This window comes from Micrasema longulum, unplaced genomic scaffold, assembly GCF_059751315.1.
Source record: "Micrasema longulum isolate JH-2025_06_02 unplaced genomic scaffold, ASM5975131v1 h1tg000248l, whole genome shotgun sequence".
In the NCBI taxonomy this organism is placed as follows: Eukaryota; Metazoa; Arthropoda; class Insecta; order Trichoptera; family Brachycentridae; genus Micrasema; species Micrasema longulum.
This window is the reverse complement of record NW_028277453.1, coordinates 1432898-1453103: the sequence shown is the minus strand read 5'-3', so window position 1 is coordinate 1453103 and position 20206 is coordinate 1432898. Positions and strand designations below refer to the sequence as shown.

Genomic DNA, 20206 nt, shown 5'->3' with positions numbered 1-20206 from the left:
GAGTATATATGTAAAACATTTTAAAGCCTAAAAGGCGTTTAAATAAATAATATTTTTAATCATATTTCGTATTTGCTTCGAATAATATTCTGTATTTTATTGAGTTCTATCTACCCTGATCTGACCTAATAAATAAGCCTAGTGTTCGTTTACAAATATTTAAGCTCATAAAATTTCTTTTTGGTAAATGTTTGAAATTAATTTGGTTTTTTTTCGGATTGTGTTGAGCTGAAGTGAAAAATAATGAAGTTCCTCTTGTTTTTTAATGAAAAATCATCTGCGTTCCAAGCAAAAGTTTTGTCCCGCGAGACTTCTTATCGTCTTGATAATGTCGGTAAATTTTCCGCACCAACTTTCCCCGACAATCAAAGAACACTTCTAATCCTCACACTCCCTTAAACCTGTTTTACCAAGGCCTAAATATAAACCAAGAACGGTAAACTTTTGAATGGTTTAATCTAAAGTTGACCCTCGGATTCAAATTAGTTAATCTCTAATTTAAACTTGGTTGTCCCGTACGTGTAACATAATCTTACGAAGATTTATAACGAATCATTTCAACGAAAATAATTTAATACGTTTCATTACTCTATTCATTCAATAAATTGATTTAATTAACCAATATTTTGAGTATGTCCGAATTTTCGTATGCCTAGAAAAGGTTGATGATTTGTATTTGAACATTGTTTTTTCTGACACTCTTTCACAAATGCCTCTCCGATACTATGCGAAAAAGACAATTGCACGTCAGACTCGTTCACATCACTCACTCAAAACTGAACCGATTTGGTGTTTTTTTTTAACAAAGTGTATGAAAATGAAATTTCCGGTGTAAGTACATTTTTTGTTTTTCAAATTATTGTCATATTTGTATACCTACGTTCTAAGACGAAAGATAAAACTGGGCGCTTTAATGAGTTTTTTAATGGTTCTAGCTCCCATAAGAAACGATTTAAAAAATAAATGTTAAGTATCTATAGTGTGTAAAAAAATCACCGTTCAAGTGCCATAATTCAGAGGTGCTTTTCTGAATCTTCTCGCGGGCGTAGAGAGTGGTTAATTCGCTGATTTTATTTTTTTGCGTGAGCCACTTTGTTTTGAATATGGCTAACTGGTGATTAGAAGATGCGAGAAGATTCCGAATAGCACCCCAGGTAGAAGAAACGGGAATACGTTTGTATGAAGAAAAATCAGACCGCGTTTCCTTTTTATACAATATCAAGTGCAGAATGAAGAAAAGTAAATGAAATGAGAAATTGAGCGTTATTTTGTATCGTATTATCAGCGCTATGATTTTTATAGTTTTGTGATTTTAAAATTACTCCGCCTGTGACATCTCAAGTTCCCTACGTTGAGTTGTCCTAATTGGTGGGTCGGCTTTCCGGTAACCGAAAATGTATAGTAACACTCTGTCATTGGTCGATTTTGGAGAACTAGTGGCGTCGTTCAAAGTAGTTCATTTGTATCAAAATATTTTTTTAATAATTCGTTCATATTCTTTTCAAAAAACTTCGCCGCACAATAAAATAATCTAATTTTTACCGCGCGTAAGAAAACCTTTTTTATAATCAATATCTCGTTGCGCAAAACTTCCTCGATCGAAATTATCACAGTGAAGACGAGTGTTTTCTACACGATGGGTGCACTTGAGTGAGTAAAAATCCTGAATAAGTAAATCGAGTTGAGGATAATCCATATTGTTGTCATGTTTAGCGCGTTCGCTTACCATTATCGTGGTCCTGATTCCTGGCAAGGTGGACGTGAAATATGTATCAATCAAAAACAAACCCCCAAATTACTCAAAAGGATGCCCTCACCACGGTAGATTAAAAGCACTGGGACGGGACTTGATTAAAACTTATAAGATACTTAATAATTACTATGACTGCCCCCAGCACGAGATGTATCAACTAAAGCCCGACAAAAATTAACGGGGTCATAACTGAAAGCTCTATCGTCCCCAATTCCACCTCAATCCCAAGAAAACTTCCTTTCCAGCAGGGTGGTTTCAGACTGAAATCAATTACCAAGTCTAGTTGTCCATTTCTTTCGGTCAACCAGTTCAAAAACCGTTTGTATGCTTTTTTGAAGAAAGAAGAACGCAGACAAAAAACACAGTACCTACTTACACGAGTTATGGGCCCATCATAAAAAAATAAAAATATTTGAATAATGGTTGACATTGAATCTAAAATAGCAGTGCACAACGGAGTTTTAGTCCCAACACTTATGTATGGAAGTGAAACATAGAACTGGCAGAAGGAGGATGAAAGTAGAGTGAACGCAGTTGAAATGCGATCTCTTAGACGAATGTGTGGGAAATCAATGTATGACAAGGTTACGAATGATGAAATCAGGCGAGAGTGAAAATCTAAGTCAAGTTTAATCGATAAGATTAATAAAGAGTCTCTGAGATGGTTTTGTCACGTAGAACGAATGGACGACGAAAGAATGGTAAAACAAGTATATATGGTGAAAATGAACGGTAACGTGAGACGAGGACGACCAAGAAAGACGTGGCATGATCAGATACACCAAAATCTTAAGTCTGGTCATGTTAAAAGCAGACAGAACCGAAGGGCATGTATGACAAGATGTATGAATGTGGAAGAAGCTAGGAATGTATGCCAGGATAGACGTGTGTGCCGGTCCATTCTCTCGGGAAATGGCGTGATGATAGTTGTAATAAGGTTGATTTCGGAGAACTGCGACGTCGTTCATAGTGTGTAATTCGTTTTTATTAATTATTCTATACATTTTCGAGAAACTTAAATGCTCTAATTTTTACTGCGTGTAGTAAAACATTTTTTTACATCCAATTCCCGTTGCACTGATCTTCTTCATTGAGTAGGAAGGGTTTCGGAATCAGTACTTTATATACGGTACAGTACAGTACGCAATGCAATGCATGGTTATAATTTATAACGATAAACTATCGTGAAGACCATGATAAAGTCAACGGTTCGCATAATATTATAAGACATGCCGTATACCTTATTGTTAGCACGGTGATATTTTGTATCGGCCCACTGGACACCGCGGCCAGTAAAATGACTACCCATGTACAAGTTTCTCACTGCAATAAATCCTAACACTTAACATTCCCTCGCACTATCCTCGCCCCATAACAACGGTGTAACAATCGCAGGAATAACAAAGCGCAACCGCTCGAAACTGCATTGCCCATAAATAGACAATCACTAAAATACATATTACTAACAATAGGAGCAGATAAACAATTGCCGAATGTTTCACAATGGAGTGGAAGGAATTTTCAATTTATGGCGCAGTGTGATTTGCTTGCGAGTTTGATGATGTACGAGCTGTGTTCAGAAAATAAAGGGAATTATTAAATTTCGCGGATTTGGAAAGTCCGATTGTCAAAGTATATTTTATTTTATTTGGGAAATCCAAAGCCAAAGCCAGACGACAGAATTTGATCCAGAATACGGCACTACCCGATGTAAGGAGTACCGCTTTACCCACCGTTAAACTACTGGGAGTCATCCTTAATTCTGACCTTTCTCTTGACGCTCAAATTAGTAGAACGATAAGTTCATGCTTTTACCAGCTGAGACAGATTAAATGCATACGCAAAAATTTGCCAGTTGATGCCGCCCGTCAAGTAATAAATGCGTTTGTAGTGTCTAGAGTCGATTATTGTAATGGAATCTACGCAGGTCTACCAATGAATAAAATGACTCGCCTACAGGCTGTACTAAATGCCGCAGCGAGACTTATTTTTGGAATCTCTAAATTCAGTCATATCACTCCACTACTTCGGGAATTGCACTGGCTACGTTTTCCACAGAGGGTGGAATACAAACTCTGTTGGCTTATGTATAAGTCACTGCACAACTCTGCTCCAGAATATGTAAGGAAACTCTGCATTCCAGATAAACTAGCTGACAGACGTCTTACGCTTAGATCAGCTACATCTACGTCGAAAGGAAAAGTAATTATACCTCTACGCAAACAGCGCACTAAATTCGGCGAACGTGCATTTGCGGTCGCAGGCCCTACGGCATGGAATGCTCTCCCAGCAGAAATCCGAAACTGTGAGAGTGAAGTGATATTTCGGAAGAAACTTAAAACCCACTTGTTCTCCAAATCATTTGAATAAATTCTTAGCATGTGGTGGAAAAGTAATATGAAAAAGTACATTATTTTTCTTAAATTAAAAAGTTAAAATTAAATTTATATCTTTATATAATCACTTTGTAAAGCGCCCTTGAGGTATTATATTACGAAAATGGCGCCATATAAGTTATCCATAATAATAATTATTATTATTATAAATCAACAGTTCTACATACATATTTTTAGTAAACAAACAGATGGAGTGTATAAATTCAGAACTAATAACAGATTTCCACATAGTATACAAAGTTAGTAAAGAAAATATATTACATATCAAATAAATACATGCAATTTATACAAATAAAAATGTTATTTTCATGTACTCAATATTCAAAGAACTTTTTTATATTTATTTTAAGAACATTAAGTTACTGTGAATTGGGCGGGATTAGGACAAGAATCCTCGAAGAGAGGATAAAGAGGGGAGGGGAGATGTACATATTTATTATTATAATGTCTACTAAGTTACATAATGCATTTTTAGTGTAAATTTTAAATCTGACAGAGTGATGTTTGTGTAATCTATATTTTTTAATTTTGTATTGTACATTGAAAAAGTCCTACGAAAAAAAGCATTTTTAACATACGATGTTTTACTTATCGGTACATGAAACAGGTGGTACCGTCTACAAATCCTGGCTGGCACATGTATTGTTATTAAACCAAGCAGCTCTGTACAGTCAACTATTCCTGTCATAATTGTGTAAAGCAGTAGTTGGTCCGCACCCACTCTGCGGTACTGTAGAGAAATGATTCCATGGAAGGTGGAGGCAGTGAGAGTAGATACATAAGAAATACCGGTTTTGTATTTTGTATTATGTCCCAAAAGTATGCTAAAGTTGTCAGCTGTATTCATTGTTTGCTTTGTCTGTGGCAGCTGCTTAAGTTAGATGTGTTTTTATGAGCTGGGCGATTTTCGTTTGTTAAAAAAATGGATCGAAGAATTTGTATCCGGTTTTGAGTTAAAAAATCTATAAAATGTAACAAAGTGTGTGAAATGTTAACAAATCACCAGGGTGAGTCTGCTATGAGTAAAACAAGAGTTTCCGAGTGGTATAAGCGTTTCCAAGATGGCCGTGAAGACGTTGAAGATGGCGAACGGCCCGGATGCCCCAGCACATCAACAACCAATGAAAAAGTTGAAAAAGTTAATGAAATGGTTATGAACGATCGCCGAATCTCAATCAGAGAAGTCGCTGATGGTGTTTGCATATCGGTTGGCTCATGCCATGCAATTTTTTCGAACGTTTTGGGCATAGAATTAATTAATTAGTTATTTTCTGAACACACCTGGTATACTTGCACGAGTGCCGAATCCTTTGTAAAGGTATTATTGAATAAAGCAATATTCTAGAGTTCTAGTCTTTTTACTCGTATTTTTTTATTATTACACTAAAATTCAGTTTTAATACTCACCCTTTTAAAATGGACTATACAAAATTTTGTCGGCCTTGTAGTGTAATGGTCAGCGCATTTGCCTACCATGCAAAAGGTCACGGGTTCGATTCCCGACATGGTTGATATGGAATATTATTTAAAAAGGTGTTTTTACACTAGAATATTTCATAGTCCCTGGACTGGTACCTGAAGCGTAAGACTGATCACCTTACCTTCATGTAACAACAATGATCAAGATACGCTGCGATTGGTGTATCAATGCAGTGTCCTATGCACAATTAAGTGCGGAAAGGAAATTATGATGAAACAATATTTTGTTTTGGGTATTTTAATGAAATTCACATATCAGTAGTTAATTATGTTGATTTCACCATTATATATACATACATACATTTTTTGCACCACAACAGGCCAGGAGGCCTAATTACAGTGGTGAATTACATCACAGAGTACCCAGGCTTGAGAAACATCACATTTTAATTTTTGTGTTCTCACCGGGAATCGAACCCGGAACCTTCCGTGCGTGAGTCAAGCGTCTTGACCACTACACCACGGAGGCCGCGGCCGCATTATCCCTCTTTCAGCACCTATTCGTACATAGAGCATTGCATTGGTAAACCAAATGCAGCGTATTTTGATCATCGGTTACATGCAAGTAAGGTGATCAGTCTAACACTTCAGGTGCCAGCCTGGCAACAATGAAATATTGAATTTCCAAAAATCTTTAAAATCAACATTTCACGTCCACCCTACCAGGAATCGAGCCCAGGACCTCAAAAATAAAACCCGAGTGTTGACGCACTCTACCGCCTACTTATCTCCACTCGATTAATTTATTTTGGATTTTTACCTGAGAACAGCCGTCGAGTCGAAATCGCTCGTCCAGGATTCTGGCTCTACGGCATGATATCATATTATATAGAAAGAAAATATTATATACAAACAAACAAACAAACAAACAAACCATCACGCCGTTTCCCCGTAGGAGTAGGTAGAGAGGATAGAACGCCATATCACTCTATCTTGGCATACAGACCTCGCTTTCTCTACATTCATACATCTTCTCATGCACGCACCCCGATTATTCCTACTTTTGACATGTTCATCTTCAAGTATTTGATGGACTTGATCGTGCCATGTCCCTCGGTCTTCCTCGTTTTCTGCATCCATCAACATTCGCATCGTAGATTCTTTTAGCCGTTCTTTCGCTGTCCATTGGCTCTACATGTCCAAACCAACGCAGCACTTCTTTCTTGATTCTGTCGATAATGCATGTCTCAGTCTTACACACTTCACAGATCTCGACATTTGTGCACCTATCATACATCGTTTTACCACACATTTTTTTTTTAGAAAAAAATAAATATTTGAGTTCTTATGATTTACCCAAATAAATTCAATTTTGAGGGCCATTTGCAACGAGTTGTAAATAACTCACTATTAGAAAATGGGAATCGAGTTGGGGTAGAGTGGGATTCGAACCACGGACCTTTGGTCCGAGACACTAGCCACAAGACACATTCGCCTGAGGGATCGCATTTCGACAGCATTCAACCTTCTTTACTCGTCACTTTTCTAATTCCATTCTTCACTTCCATACATTAGAAATGGCACTAGAACTCCGTGGTGAACTGCTAGTTTAGCCTCCTGCGATAAACATTATAAATATTATTAAATAGATAAATCATTAATGCCAGTAAAATGAAAAAAAAACACCTCTTTTGCGTGTCAAATGACAACTGGTTGAGCCAAACGCATGAGTTGACTATAGAAAATAGCTTAAACTGTCACAAAACGAGGATGTAAAACAGTGCCCACATATTGTAAAACATCGGAGATCAATTCGATGAATAATGACGTTACCTGTATGGGAACATTTGTACCGAATAGGTTAAATAAACGCGGTTCTGCGGCACTGAAACAAACATGTTGATTTTAAATTTGGTTTTGTGCTTTTTATTCCATTTTTACACTTTTAATATTTCAATATATTTTTATTTTTTTACAAGTAACTAAAATCCCACCAAGCCACTTTACGTGGCTAATTGGTTGAGATTTATGTTAATACTAACTTTTATTTACTGGGTTTAGGTCGAGAAAAATCGGAAAATTTACTCAAAATACATTCTTAAGTAATAAATGGTATCAATTAATATTGTTTAACTGTTTAGTAAATTAACTGGTAGGTAGTACTGTTATTGTTTATTTTTGCATAAAAATGTCTTCCTTAAAACAGGTTGTACCTAGTTAGGCAGATTTGACATGATCCAGAGAAATCTATTAGTGTATATGTAGTAGATAAAAAAATGCTTATTTAAATTTATTTCAACCGAGAGGTGAATATGGAAGTCTAGGCATTTACAGACTCATGACCTGTCATTGGCTGGTTTAAGTGGCCACTTTACACACTGTGTAACATTCACCATACTGCCCATGTTTGAACATCCATATTTCTTCAACTCTTCCGTCTGTTGCTTTTGTGAAGTATAAGAGCTGAAACCTTTATCAAGTGGGTGAGATTCATCCGGCTGAACCAAATCACCTCCTAGGCAACTCGAGAAAACAATTTTCCAATTTTTATACTTCTTCTTTTACCAGGTAGTAATTCAACAATGTTTGAGTATTTGAACATATTCAAGCATTGTTAAATTGTTATGTTGTTAATAAACTATGATTTTAATTATTATTATTACTTTAATTTATAAAAACAATAAATTTACAGGTATAAGTTACAAAGATGAAAAATTAACCTTCAAAATAATATAAAAATTCCTAAACTCCACACAAGTCAAGGTCAAAATAGTTTTGTTTTTAAAGGAATAAAAAAATATGTTAATAGTCACTAAATAAATTCAAAGTCAATTTAAAGAAATATTTTGAACCCGAGTAAACACAGCATTCTATTATATTTAGCATTTTTGTTTTATAATTATTTTGTGTACTAATATTTTCTGTTTTTTTCGTTATTTCGTGTATCTTTTTTGTTTTTATTATCATCTATATTCGAAGTTATATAACCTAAAATTACTTAATAACTGTAACATTTTAAGTCACAATCCAAGCACAGGTGCTAGTCTGTTTTTTGGAAAGTTACAGTTAAGTTAAGATCAACTAAATATATAAAAGTATATTGCAATGGAAAAAAATACTTATTTCATTTTATGTAACTGTATTAACTCATGTGTGGCTATGCGGTAACGGATGTCTACCTCGGGTAAAAAACATTTAATAACTCTCTTATTTTTTTTAATAACCAACTAATATTTTTTTGTAATCCTTATATGGACTTTTTTACACCAAAATAAGGAAACATTTTTATAAAAAATGCACGGGCTTTTTCTATAAAAAACAATTTCTTCATTTTGTAAAATAAATTAAAACAAACGAAAGAGATGCCAGTATTATAAGTAGTTTATTAAATTTTATAAGAAAGAGCACGAGAATATAGCATATCAGAAGACCGACAAGGACACTATTTGTTAGGGGCGGAGCTTGAGTGACCGAGAAAACAATACCGAAAGAGCACGATACAGAATTATACCACTTGTGGGACAGAGAACACATCAGTCGCGTGAAGTTTTTTGTAGTATACTTAGCTGACGCTGTATTTAACACACCGTGTTCCCGAAATGTTTCTACAATTTATTCACAGTTTATCTGATTTAAATTATTTTTTGACAATTCTTGATGGAATTTCATTGTAATGATGTAATATTTACATACATTTACATATAAGTTATTAATCAAAAATACTTGGTACACTTCCACTCATTTCCACACTTAAGATAATATTTTGATTTCTATAAATCATCCTTACATTGTATAATATTCGCCAGTCTGAAGATGTCCATTAGAGGATGAAAGCGCTAATTGGTCAAACAAATAAGTGGAAGTGTACCAAAGGAAGTGTGCAAAGTTATTTCATTTAAAGTGTTCAAAAAATTTGTTCGTAACTAGTTTTAAAAAACGTGTTTACGTTGTCATTTTTGTGTATGTTTAATTATGATTTGATTATATCACGTATTACGTACTATTATTTTATTTCTTACAAGTTTTTTTTGCTATTTTTTTAGGTTTTATTTCAACATTATTCTAAGAATATGTTTTAACAGCGTTTTTATTTATTCTAATAAAATCTAGTATTTATTTGCAATAAAAAATTGATATTCTTTTTTGCATTCAAATAAGAGTTGTATTAGCATAGCATACTTTCTAGTCTCCCGGTTGATCTATTTCCGCTAAATTCAGTTGTAAGTGTAATTCGGAATTCAGTCGACAACCAGACGCGGGCGGTAGCGCCTGCTGGCGGGATTTTAAAAGGAATGAACACAATTTCTAACTTTATTTTGCATAAATATGCTTTAATTTTATATTTTTTATGTAACATCTTTGAATAAAGATCATTTTTAACACATACCATTGTAAATAATTTGGTATTTTAGCTTACATTTCAAAATATCTCGACTTATGCTTGTGGTCACATTGTGTTACACCACCGGCTGCAAAGGGATTATTCAGCACAGTCTTTTAAGAGTTAATAAAAATAAAAAAAACAGCGTAATTTAATTGTTCCTGGACTAGCATATAAAGACTGATCACATTACCTTCATGAAACAGATGAACTAGATAGGATGCATTTGATGCACCATTTGGGATGTTTTTTTTACCAGTATTTTTTATGTTACGGCTTACCACTAACCCATCAAAATATTGTTTTAAACTTTACCCAAACGATAAGCCATTGTTGTCTGTAGCGGTTTGTGGTTATTAAATACCATAAAGGGAATAAAAGACCCTGATTTTTTTTACTCAATGATACTAACAAATACCTCCTTATGGGACACCGTTTAAAATTCCATTTTCATATTTCTACCTGTTGTAGGTAAAACGGGGCACGTTGGGCCATTTGGAAACGGTATTTCAATTTTGAAAGATGACATTGCTTATCATAAATTAAGTTATCAAAACACTTTTCAAACCAACGAAAAATAACGTCTGTCCTTATATTAACAAAAAAATATATAATGGCCTTTACAACTATATTGAGGTAAATTAAAATTAAACTAAACTACGTTAATTACCAATGTCAAGAGCAAAATCATATTACAGAAGACCCGACAAATAAAACAGGGACCTTAAATAAACAAAAAAATACACAGACTATAATGCTAGATCTTTAAAAAATATGTTATTTAGAAATGAAACAGAAATCACAGGAATGTGTATATAATATGACAATAAAATTATATTAGAAATTTATTTGACATAATTATTATCTTTCTTTTTTGAACAAAATTTATATTTGTAGTTATGAGCTTAAAATATTTTAATTTGACTAAAATTATTTCAGAAATATTTTCTACCTAATATTGCAAGCATTAGTTTTGTGGTTAAACATTTCAATACACATATTATAATGTCAGTAAATATTTGTAATATAACTTACTTACCGACTTAAAATACAATAATTTTACTGTGCACGTATTTTATATGCATTTTATCCTCTCCTATTTAATAGTGTATTGTATATTTATTAATCCCTGAATGATTATACCTTATAATAACAGCTTATGCGTTAAAATATAACTTTGATGTGTTATTATAGATCATATTGAGAAAAAAAATATTGAAAGTTTAATAATATTACAAAAGGGAATTGAGGGGCGTGCGCCATTTTGCCCAATGGGCCTCTGACAAAAGGGGATATGGGTCTAGTCTTCAAAAATAAACTATTAAAATAAACTATGAAAACACTCAATGTATAAAAGCATTTTTAATTAAACATAACTTAAAAGTATTATACGCATGTAAATTTTTCCTTTTTATATATGGGCTAAATTTGTTACCTGTCCGAAGATTAACTCACGAGCTACAATACCTGTTTTGTGATTACACGACCTTGCCCCGGGTTCTCGAGGACGTGTTTTGGTCTATGCAGAGCTATCTTGATTTATCCTGGAAGTAAAGGCACGTGATTAAAAATCTGTGCCTATCCCAGCTTGAAGTTAATGTATTACCGCAATTTTCTACAAAACGGTTTAATTTATGCGCACAGTGGGGTGAAAGCGCTCGACCCCATGTTGCGAAGACAGAAGGAGTTCGGTACCGCTACCGACTCGCGAAGGATGAAGGAATTACATTATTTTTCTAAACCTTCCATTAATAACCACATTTTACGCACGCCATACTGTTATCCTTTTGAAAAGGCAATCAATTTTGAAAGTTTTGGCAATATATTTAGAATGTTTTCAACCACCTCTTTTTTTTCAGCCTTTTCGGAGAAGTTTGTAAACCGCACTTTGGATGCGCCCCCTGCAAATTTAATAAAAACTCAGTCATTATTATCACTATGTTATTTGATTATCACTACGTTGTTTGTAATAGGTATCCAATTGACGAAATGCAAAATTTATAGAATCATCGTTAGCGACTCCAGCACCTTACAATAGAGATGAAAAAATATTATATTCTCGTTCATATCTCATTAATAAAAAGTATCCAAGTCTCGACATTCACTTTTAAGCCTTGCCAAGCTTTTAATTAATTTATTTGTGGGATCAATTATTAACTTAGTATGAACTTTTCTCTTATTTCTAGTTTTATTATCTTGTATACAGTCAAAACCCTGCGAAAATAGTTTTTAGCTTTACATGACGAGTAAGATTACTTCCGATAGTTTTTTAAATATGTTTATTACTTAATTGTTTAATTAATGTAGTATTATATAAAAATCTTTGTGAAAAAGTACCAATAAGTCGCTTTTTAGAGGTTTTCCGTCAGGTGCTTTTTTAAGTCAAATTAATATATTTTTTACTGGTACGTAGATTTTCACGGTAACAAAAAAGATATATATATATATTTTTATGTTAAAATGTTTTAATAAAATAATAAATATTTTACGTTATTAAAGAAGAAAAAAAAACAGAGCGAAATATGAATACTAATCATAAATATATAAGCATCAAATTTTCAGTCGAAAATTCTGATAGAATTTTTTTTTTTTTTACTATAGAAATAAAAAAAAGGTTTCTCTTATATTTTTTTGTCTTTTGGGAAAAACTTCTTCAATTTAAGTCTCAGTGCACAACGAGGTTTTGGTACCAACACGTTCCATACATATTGGTACCAAAACCTCGGAACTGGCAGAAAAAGGATGAAAGCAGATTGAATGTGATCAAAATGCGGTCGCTAAGATGAATGTGTGGGAAATCAATGTCTAATAGTATTACGAATGATGAAATCAGGCGAGATTGCAAATCTGAGATAGGTGTAATTGATCATTTTTATTTTTCCTGTATGTATTTTTGTAAGATTCCTGTAAGATTTTTGTTTGCCATTTTTAGAATGGACTTAGTCCGTTAGTAATAAAACACTAATAAATTAATAAATAAAAAAAATTGAGAAAGGGTCACTAAGTTGGTTTGGTCATGCAGAACAAACGGTAACGTGGGACGTGGACGACCAAGAAAGACGTGGCATGATCAGATAAATCAAAGTCTGGTTACGTCGAAAGCAGACACAACTGAAGGGCATATATAACAAGATGTATGAATGTGGAAGAAGATAATAATACATCTCAGGATATACATGTGTGGCGGTCCATCCTCTCTGCCTACCCCTACGGGGGAATATCGTGATGATAGTGATTTTGTTTGAATATATTTGTTTTTATAATAAATACAATACCAGTCTGAAGATGTTGCAAAAGCGAAGAAAACTGCATCTGGTTTATTTATTCAATTTTGTGGATTTAAGTATCACTCGACTTTAATTTATTTTTTAAATGAATTAGCTATTTTATAAGATGCGTAGTTTTAAATTAACCCGGATCACTGGACACAAAGGGAATTACACGAATACATACATAGGGGTACTCTTTTATAAATAAGATAATCTTTTATAAGGAATCAATCGAAACAGGGCAGATGCACTTTATTTTCGCTGCACAATACAGCGTCATCGCCAGCGGGTGCATTGTATGCAGATCTAATTTTACGACTTATTGTTTGTGACAAGACCTGCCGAGAAAAATGATTTTATTATAATTATTTTATTTATTTTTTTTTTTTTTTTTAAAAAGAAATATTTGCGTTCTTATGATTTACCCAAATATTTAATTTTGAGGGCCATTTTCAACGAGTTGTAAATAACTCACTATAATAAAATGGAATCAAGTTGGGGTAGAGTAGAATTGCTATCAGCTGCAGGGAATCTGAAAGTTTCATGCCGTCCATGAATGAACCAGGTATATTGAAAGCTTGTGCCATTGTTTTGCGGTCGAGAGGAAAGTCTTAGCATCGACGATGGAAAGGAAAAAGATACTAAGCAACACGTAGCAACTTTAGATAATGGCCAATCAAAGTGTTTTTTTAAATAATTAAAGAATCTCATATAAACGTATTATTTTGGCGTGAATTCTACATAATTAAAAATAAATAAAATAGGAGATTCTTTATTTATTTTTTAAAATATATATATATATTGGCCTTCTGTCGAGTTGCTACGTGTCTCTTACTAACTTTTCACTTTCACCGTCAATATTTTAGCAAAATTATAAAACTGCTTCGTATATTTTTTTATTAAATATATATTTCTTGTAGACAGTATAATACATTAAATAGCCCCTAGAAATTTTCCTGACTTAAATTAATAAACATTTTATTTATAAAATTTAATCAATTAATAATAACAGCTTTTATTAAGGTTATTTAATCATTTGTTAAACAATATGTAGACACATTCACATTCATTGATCATTAAAGTATTTTCCCATGGGTTCATGCTTATTCGGTAGTACATATGAAGTAAGTACTACTGACTTTTCAACAATAACCGATGAACCAGAGATTCAGTCTGTTTGTATAATATGGCGGCCTCCGTGGTGTAGTGGTCAAGACGCTTGACTCATGCACGGAAGGTTCCGGGTTCGATTCCCGGTGAGAACACGGAAAATAAAAATGTGATTTTTCTCAAGCCTGGGTGTTCTGTTCACCACTTCGTTCAATTCACCAACTCAATTCACCACTGTAATTGGGCCTCCTGGCCTGTTGTGGTGCTAAAATAAATAAATAAATAAATATACTCATGTATTCTATTTATTTTTATTTTTGCTGAATCTCTGTGCCTTATTATGTGTGCCTTTGTAAGATTTACAAACCTAAAATGCATCTTTTTTTACTACTTTTCTTCTATACTTCACTGTTTTACTACAAATATTTTATTATTTTCTTACCATACAATACTTTAACGATTAACCTTTAAGATTAACCTTATTTTTAAGATAAAGCATAACATTTAACTTTAATTTTGTACAAATTGGCTACGGCCGTTAGTTATAATATTAAAAAAATAATTTATACGTTTTGGTTAACAATTACATCACATATTAAAACTCATTATATTTCTCAATGACAATTTATTTATTCTTTTTTTTATTTTTTTATTTATTTACAATTTTAAAAAACCCGTTAGGGTTACATTAGAAATTTAATATTGTCTAGTCATTTTATGTCTCGTCTAGTCTAGTTAGTTCAGTCATCATGTGCTTTTTCAGATTGATTTTAAATTTGTCTCCATTAAAAGTTTTCAAGTAGTAAAGTAGGTCGTTGTAGTGTTTAAGTCCATTATGTAGTATTTTTGACTGTCCTGTGTTTGTCTTTGCTTTTTCAATATGATAGTGTTTTTGTTGTCTGGTGTTATATTTATGTATGTCAGCATTTTTGACTAATATTATGTCGTCGTCTTGTATGTTTCCCAGTGTTATTTTGTGCACAATTTTTAAGGTCTCAAGGTCTTTTGATTTTTTAAATAATTACACGACAATAATGAAAACAGTATGCATGTTTTTCTAAACAATCTTAGTTAATATGATGTAAATCTATAGATTTTATATAAAATTTAAGATATACATTTTCGAAAGTGCCAACGTCTAGGATATTTCTAAGTTGTTGTTCACTGATAATAATTTTATTCGAACAAAGGCTCTAGTTATAGATACTGTGAGTAAAATTTTGTTCATACCAGTAGTAGAAAGTCATTTTACCAAACGGCAAACACGTATATTAAGATAAAAATTTCACATTACGATAAGCAGTAAAGAAAAAACTTTTCGTGATAAAAAAAAATAACTACAGTTTTACAATCAGCATGCCAATTTTACTTTAAAACTGCTGAAAAATCGAATTCCACAGGAATTTTGTTCAAAATTGTTCCCCAGAGTAATCATATTGTTTCCATGATAAAAAAAATACTTAATTTGTCATAACACGTTTTACAAATATGGAGAATGTGATAAAAAAATATATTTCATTAAAGGCAAATGACTATTCATTCATATTATGAACTGAAAGTGGCAATCAAATTTCCAATTAAATCGTATTCTGCGTTGTGTTTAAATTATTAATGGAGTAATTAAATGCTTAAGCCTATGCTAATAGTATTTGAATGCGTTTGCGTATAAAGTTTTTATGTGATTACAAAAAAAAATTCTCATAGACAAGAGTTTTATATATTTTTAAGTATTATTAAATAATGACAGGTCTTGATTTGCAAATGATTTCAGATTAACAAAATGTCAAACTTAACAATTACAGCGAAATGACATATGTTTAGGCATAAAATACTGTATTACTAATTTAAGGGAATTAAATATCTTTTTTAAATAAATATAAAATTAAAGGAACACAAGAGAAACAAATAAGTTGGGATAACATTTGGCGGCCTTCGTGGTGTAGTGGTCAAGACGCTTGACTCACAGACGGAAGGTTCCGGGTTCGATTCCCGGTGAGAACACAAAAATTAAATGTGATTTTTCTCAAGCCTGGGTGTTCTGTGATGTAATTCACCGCTGTAATTGGGCCTCCTGGCCTGTTGTGGTGCAAAAAATAAAAAAAAATAAAAAAAAAAAAAAAAAAAACATGGAAAAATTACAGTATTTTATTTATTTATTGTGTAAATTCTATTGATACTCGTATAATAATTAATTCAGTGTAAGTCTCACGCCAAGCACAAGAGCCAGACTCTTGTTCTAAAAACAACACAATATTATACTTAAATACGTACAAATACTGAAATGTACCTTAATTGCATTATTTTAAAATATTAAAATATAAAATAAAATAAATAAAACAACTTTTTTTTTGACCACTAATTTTTATTTTCCACCGACCGGTTTCAAAGCAAACAAGCTTCTTCGTCAAAGTTTACGTAATTGAGTTTCACGATCGCCTTCTGGGGAACTGGTAACAAGACAGACATAACAAGAATACAAAGACAACAAAATAAAATTATTAAACTAACATACAACCTGCCCTACCTGACCTCTACGACTGAATTGTACAAAAAAACACACCAGTTTGACATAAACTACTTGATTAAAATTGAGACCTTAAAAATTGTGCACAAAATAGCACTGGGAAACATACAAGATGACGACGTAATATTAGTCAAAAATGCTGACATACACAAATATAACACCAGACAACAACAACACTATCATATTGAAAAAGCAAAGACAAACACAGGACAGTCAAAAATACTACATAATGGACTTAAACACTACAACGACTTACCTTACTACTTGAAAACTTTTACTGGAGACAAATTTAAAATCAATCTGAAAAAGCACATGATGACTGAACTAACTAGACTAGACGAGACATAAAATGACTAGACAATATAAAATTTCTAATGTAACCCTAACGGTTTTTTTAAATTGTAAATAAATAAAAATTAAAAAAACTAATGAATTGATTCCGCGATTGAATGCGATTCAATCTACATTGGAAAAACTAAAAGAAACTTTTATATTAGAATAAAAGAACACTTAAGATGCTTAAATAATACTATTTTTTCTGAATTCGCAAATCATCTGATAGAAAATAATCATAACTTCAACAAAGACACTGGATTAAAAATACTTCATGTTGAAAATAAAATATTAAAATTAGGAAACTTAGAAATTAAAAAAGCGATTCGTACTAAGAAAATGATAATTAATAACCAAATAAACAATATTTCTTTTAGTCCTCTCCTGTCTAACTTCGAAAATAATGATATCAAATTACCACCCGTGTGAGGAAAAAACGACTTGATTTATTGGGTCTATGTGTAGTATTTAGTGAACATGATAAAAATAAAAAAAGAATCAATTCATTAGTTACGTGAGCCTTGACGAAGAAGCTTGTTTGCTTTGAAACCGGTCGGTGGAAAATAAAAATTAGTGGTTAAAAACAAAGTTGTTTTATTTATTTTATTTTAATGAATAACCACAAAGCTAGTGCTTCAAGTATAAACTTTATAAAAAAATATATATTGCAAATCTGCCGAAATTGGGAAAATTTCTTTCTTTTTCTTAAAATATCATTGAAGAGAAAATGTAGTATTTAATCATTTTTCACTTATTTTCAACCTTACTTTTTTTTATGCAACTGGTCCTTATTGAAGTATTTATTAAATCTTTTTTCAGTCTCTTTCTGAATAGCTATTTCTGTTTTTCGTGTAGTCTTTTCAAAGCACAATCCTTTGATACCTCCCGCTCGAACGCGTTTTAACCCTACCGTATTTCGTTGGTAAATTTGGGAATAAAAACGCCATATTTAACTGAGGACAAAACGAAATTTGTAAATGTCAAAAATTTTCTTGGCGTTTTGTAAATCTGATACATTCAAATGTCAAATGCGAGTTCTTTATCAAACGATAGAGAAAGGTCAAGTGAATTTAGCTACTTCGAGACGTAGGGATCAAAATACAAGATTTGTATGAGTACATATTGTCTCTTCCTACGAGAAACCTTAATTTTAGAACAAATGCGTCATCTAAGAAACAAAAAAAAGCACATGGAATTAATATGCTTTTATGTACAAAAAAAGGTTCTTTGAAATATATAGATTGCGCAATCTCTCAACAGTGAAGAATAAACTCTTTGAGAAAAGGAGCTTGAAATTCAGCACTAGCTGCTTTTAAAAATCAATTATTTACATTCTGATCTAGTTTTTCATTGCATATTACAAAGAAAATTGGAACTTAATACATATTAGCTAATAATTATTGAAACCCGTTTCATTTTTACAGCTCTGTTTTTTTGGCTATCTGAAAGATGTAGCTTTTAGTATTAAACACGCCAAAGTGTATATTTGTGTACTTAAAATTTTAATAAATAAAATTTCTTGGTGCTCATTGTAATTAAATCTAATATTTTTGAAGTAATAGAGTGACACTGTTGAGGAGTGGACAAGGTGCTAATAATATCTCGTCTTAGGAGGAGAAAAATTTAGTAAGTGAACTGTATTGTTGGGGAAGGAAGGTTGCCCAAATCCACTAACCTGCTGATGATAAGGCGTGACGTGTGTTGAAACCTTGGTGAAGCTGGCGGTCGTGAGATGCTGGTACAGCTTGTATGAATCTGGCGGTCTAAAGGACGCAAGCACAGCTCGCTTGAGGAAAGATTTGTTAAGCACTTCACTTGTTTGATGTTAGATTAGAACTGATAATAAAATGTTTATTCCGGGACTCACGCGCAGAATTATTGTTACATGGAGTGCGCTAGGAAAAAAAGGTAAGGACGGGTACGTAGGTATAGATTAGGTCGAGAACTGGTCCGAACAGACATTTTAATTCTCTTTGTTGGTTAGACCAAAATAACCTGTTTCATCGCTCTTGCATCGTCAGACTGGTAAGGTTAGTAGGAAGTTTTAACTTTAGGTACGCTATAAATTTTATGTTGAACGGTGTAGATAAATCCGGCAATTATTCCAACAAACTAATTCGATTACGGTATCATTTTTTTTTTCATAATCATTTTTTAATCCCAGCTTGTTAATGTACTTTATTTTTTCCCAAGCCTACTGAGTTTTTAAATTCACTAAAACTGATTTTACACTGGTCGCACAAATTCATTTGACATGGTAAAATTAAGGTGGATCATCTTTTTATTATGTATATTTATATTTGTATTTTTTATTAATTTATTTAGTGGCTACTCTCAAGTTAAAATCCTGCAAAAGCACATCGATTGGAGATTAATCGGCTTAATGCTGTACGCCTGTCATTAAACAAATACAAATAATAACAAATTCTTTGATACAGTCAAAATCGGTTGTATCTGTTTTTGCATACAGATCTCGCTTCCTCTACGTACATAAATCTTCTCATGCATGCACGCCGATTATTCTTACTCTTGACATGTCCATCTTCATATATTTGTTGGATTTCATTATGCTATGTCTTTCTCGGTCTTCCTCGTTTTCTTCATCCATTAACATTCGCATCGTAGAGCCTTTTAGCCGTTCTTTCGCTGTCTATTCGCTTCACATGTCCGAACCAACGCTGCATCCTTTTCTTGGTTTTGTCAATAATGCTCGTCTCAGCCTTAAATAGTGTACGGATCTCTTCTATCATACATCGTTTTATTTATTTATTTATTTGACGGACTTATGCAGTCCATTCTAATGATGATAAATACAATTTCTTAAAATAAATACAGGCACTAATAAAATAAAATACAAGTAATTAAAATTAAAGCTTGGACAAAAAAAATAAAATTACTACCTCAAGATAAGATTCGGTCTATCCTAGTGAATTTTCAAAACTATAAAGACTTACACCAAAAAAGTCCAGATCTTGTCTCGAGTTTACAATACGACGCAATCGGGACATTGGTGCATGCAAG

General features: G+C 32.6%; 1 protein-coding gene across 4 annotated transcripts in view; it reads left to right on the top strand.

The window, feature by feature from the left end:
• The window catches only part of cv-c (RhoGTPase activating protein), a 706457-nt gene that overhangs the window by 483010 nt on the left and 203241 nt on the right, over window positions 1-20206 (top strand). The gene's annotated exons all lie outside the window — the stretch shown is intronic.